The sequence below is a fragment of the Argiope bruennichi genome, chromosome 10 (assembly GCF_947563725.1).
Source record: "Argiope bruennichi chromosome 10, qqArgBrue1.1, whole genome shotgun sequence".
Lineage (NCBI taxonomy): Eukaryota > Metazoa > Arthropoda > Arachnida > Araneae > Araneidae > Argiope > Argiope bruennichi.
Window position 1 is genome coordinate 32,497,158 of NC_079160.1, and position 4,926 is coordinate 32,502,083.

Below are 4,926 nucleotides of genomic sequence, written 5' to 3' on the forward strand. Positions count from 1 at the left end.
GTGTGAAATTTTAATTTCAATCTTTGAGGAAAAACGCATCTGAAACACAAGTTCAGTTTTCGGATACTATTCATCGCATGTTAAGGGTAAATCGCCGAAACAAACCTTGCCATGATCACACGATAAATTCAGTAAAAATTTTAAGGAGGCTACTATTTCGTTACTATTGTGCGCCAATGTTATGCAAAGCTTTTTCAGCCTTACCCAAGATCCTCAATTTTTGTACAGAAGGTGGGGGATAGCACCTTTATTAGAGGAATTGAGAGAACGTTTTGAGAAGACCACCCTAGTTGGTTTTATTCTTATGGAGGTGAAAATAATAACCCAAAACAGTAACAAGCTAAAAAAGCAAATTTCATTATGCGATTCTAATACAAAAATTGTTGATAAATGCCTAATTTTGAATCTAATTCGTCAATGGTTAGAAGGTTTGTTTGTCTATCTGTACTATTATAAACACAGGAACTCAAATATGAAAAAATAGAGTTGGTGTTATAACTTATTAACATATTAATGGAGAATTAAACGTATTTTCGAACAATAATTACGAAATAGCCTGTTATACGAAAGAACATTACTATAAAGATTAGCACGCGCACGATTTTTGGCAACTATTTTGGCGATAAGTTGCTGGAATGCGGTTAATGTACAATTACCAAAAAAAAAAACCCAAAACTTTGCGTCTCTTTTTTCTGATTGACTGAAACCAAAATTTGGCACAAATGCAATCATATTAACAAAATCACATACTAAATTTCATAAATTAAAGTCATTATGTTCATGAGTTATCCCTCAAAGTCGTTTTTGAGTTATCCCTCAGAGTCGTTTTTGAGTTATCGCTCAAAGTCGTTTTTGAGTTATCCCTCAGAGTCGTTGTTGAGTTATCCCTCAAAGTCGTTTTTGAATTATCGTCCAAAGACATTTTTGAGTTATCGCCCAAAGTCGTTTTTGAGTTATCCTCAAAGTCATTTTTGAGTTATCCCTCAAAGTCGTTTTAGAGTTATTCCTCAGAGTCGTTTTTGAGTTATCCCTCAGAGTCGTTTTTGAGTTATCCCTCAGAATTGCTTTTGAGTTATCTCTCAGAGCCGTTTTTGAGTTATCTCTCAGAATTGTTTTTGAGTTATCGCCCAAAGTCATTTTTGAGTTATCCCTTAAAGTCATTTTTGAGTTATCCCTTAAAGTCGTTTTTGAGTTATCGCTCAAAGTCGTTTTTGAATTATCGTCAAAAGTCATTTTTGAGTTATCCCTTAAAGTCGTTTTTGAGTTATCGCTCAAAGTCGTTTTTGAGTTATCCCTCAAAGTCGTTTTTGAGTTATGGCTCAAAGTCGTTTTTGAATTATCGCTATATTACATACTCGTGAAAGTACAGACAGACAGACGATCAACCCCTTTATGGATTAGACACATGTCTACGCTTTTAATGTTAGATCTACGAATTAAAATTTATCCATCTAACCGTTTTCGATTTGTTGTTTTCATGATAACTTATATTTAGACAACTGGACAGACAGATTTCACGTGAAGATTTTTCTTTTAAAATTGGATAAAAATCTACAGATTTGGTGTAAAGTCCATGAACCAAATTTCATCAATCTAGCTCAAAACATTTTATTTTGAGTTATTCTGTTCACATTTAGACAAGCAAACATAATTCCTAATCAGTGTTCATTCAAGGCACTTCAAGGTTCACTCAGTGCACTTTCAAGGAGTTTTAAAACTTGGAAAGTAATCAAAATCACTTATGCAAATTTTTCGACGATTACAATACTTCTTCTTTGTGTGAAAAAATAAAAAAAAATGAATGAAGACCTTGTCACCAAATCATAGATTTGTATCGAATTTTGGATCTAATCTGTCAAAGGAAAAAGATCGAAAACGTATATTCGATTTTCTTTATTATATTGCGAAGCTAAACATAAAACAAGCTACAGTTTTAAGAATTCAAATAATTTGAAAAGAGAACCCTCCCGGTAATTAAATAAATATTACTCATGAGAAATACGAGATTTTTTAAATCAAATTTGTATCTTAGAAAGAGAAAAAAAAAAAACAGAAAACCAGCAGAAGTGGTCTTCCCAAAACATTCTCGCATACCCTATAATAAACTTGTCATATCAGAGAACGCCTTGGATGATATTGGCTCATAATAATGACGAAATATTAACATTTGGCATGAATTTAGCATATTTACTAAATCTATTGGGCCGCGGTGACCTGGTGGTAAGATCGCGGCTTCGGAGGTATTCAGGTTCGAGACCCGATTCCACCGATAGCTGTCGCATAAGCGGTTCTGGTGCATGTTAAATCCTCCGGGCCAACCCCCCCCCCCGGCTGGTGTGGTGTGGTGTGGAAGTTTGGAAAGAGGGTACCAGCTCAGGTGCCATCCTCGTCATCCGATCGCGGTACGAAATTATTAGGTCTTTTCCGAAATAATCCTAGTGTTGCTTTAAAAAACAGAACGTCAATATAACTAAACGAATAAATAAACAACTGAATCTGTCTTGTCATTCTTGGCGAGTTTTTTGGCGATTAATTCCTGACATGCCATTAATAGTGTACCAAATGTCAACCTTCTAACTCAAAGCGTTTTTGAGTTACCTTTGTTACAGACAAACATACAGACACTTTATAAAAATGTGTTTTTTGAACTCAGGTAGGTCTAAAACGTGGAGATTCGTCAGAGTATCGAATTCAAATTTTTTGACTATTGTTATACTTTATCTATATTACGAATATGAGAAAATAAAAACTAAAGTTTTTATCTTCATAAACCAAATTTTCCCTTTTCCAAAGTAGCACAAAATGTTGCACAATAAGGCGCCATATTAATATAATATCGTTGAATAATATTTTTACAAATATTTTTTAATATCATAAAATACTGTAATATATATATATATATATATATATACTAGCCGCCTTTGGCGACCAGCCGGTTCGCCAATCTTAATGTTCGTTTAAATTTTAATAATTAAATAGGTTGAACCGGAGTTTAACCCCCTTCTTCGCCAAGTTGCGATAACGCGCCAAAGCTGGCAATCTTTATTATGCACTATGATTGAACATCTGCTACTTTGCTTTTGAACATTTCGCAAGGCCATTGTTGGCAATTTTAAAAAATTGGGCGAAGCAGGGGGTTAAACTCCGGTCCTGTAATATATATATATATATATATATATATATACATATATATATATATATATATATATATATATATATATATATATATATATATATATATATATATATATATATATATATATATATATATATATATATATATATATATATATATATACACACACTATTGGAGTCAGGGATACCAAAGTCTGTATTGCATTTGATCATTTCAATTCAGAAGGGTTTCAAACTTAACAGCCATTTTGCCTGATCCTTTTTTCTTTCCTGTAATATTTGCAAGATTTTAAAATAACTTTAATCTAGAAAAAGGATATCCCATTTAAAGAGATTTTCTTTAATAAAAATATATTCCATCAAAATTGAATTCTTCGAAAATTCACAATATGCATTTTAATATAAATAAAGAAGTAAACAAGCTATTACCTTGGAATTCAGCAAAAATATACTGTATGTTCGTACAAGGTTTCATATTTAAATGAAGAAAGAAGAACCAACCTTTCGATATTTCATGGACAGTTACACAAATGGAAAACAATTATTTTAAATTCTTGGATGAAATGATATGCGTTCTTCTAAAGTATAAAAGCCATTTGAAGAAGAAAATGAATTTCATTTAAAATAACTGAAATATATTTGAATTATATTAAAAGAATAAAAATTCTTTTCACTAAATGGAATTTGAAATTACTTTTTGATATTTGTATAAAACTAATACAGCAATTTAAATATTAAATGTATATTAAAATAAAAACTCTTATTGGCAACAGCAAAAATTGAACGCTTCCGCATTGTTTTCAAACATTTTAATTGACAGAAAATATATTTGAAAAAAAAAAGATATTTTAATTTTTTTTCTAATAAAATTTTATGAATTCAGGCATCAACACAGCGTTTCATTTGAAAATTACACAGAGGAAAACGATGATTATAATGAAGACTACCAGATTGTTTAGATAGATCATATATCAAATATTACAGCTATTCATCTTCAAATATTAAAATAGTTCTGTAAAAAGGGACGAGACTCTTTATGACTTCGTTATGAAATAGATGAAAATATAGACTACTTTCTAAGTTCCACATTTTACAAGACAAAACAAATACGAACACACAAAAATGCACGACACTTACTTAGAAAACAATCTAATAATGACCTCCAAGAAGGATCATGCGAAATATACCTTGATATTAACAAAGTAACGCCATCTGCTGTTTCAAAAGAGAAAGTAGTAAAGTCATGTAACCACTACAGTTCTTGTTTACGATTCAAAGACTATGTGAAGATTAAAAGAAAATCTTTTTGGGTTTTACTACGATTGCATTTCCTCGCCAAATGTTTCCAACATCTTTCACTTCATTTCATATTCAGGATGATTATAAAAAAACTAACCTTAATTATCCTTATCTTTAATTATCATACCGTTCAGAAGAACAGAATAAAATTGATTCAAAGTTTTTTTTAGTTATGTGCCCAAGAATCATATGAAAAATAACGGTATTAGTGACAAAATTTCTAAAATTTTTAAATGCCAACACCAATTTTTTTTTATTAGAATGTGTTCTTCATAACATTCTAAATAACATTGGATTGGTACCTGTAGCATGAAAAATCACTAGCGTTAGGCATACTAAGAAGAAAAGAGAAAATAATTGTAGTGTACCTAACAGAAATGTGAAGTTCAATAGACTCCTTTCCGCTTGGCACGTTCTTTGGTTCTAAGTACCATCTTCCGCCTACAAAGTGTCATCGAGGTTGAAGTAGGTTAAATAGAAAAATTGTGAGAC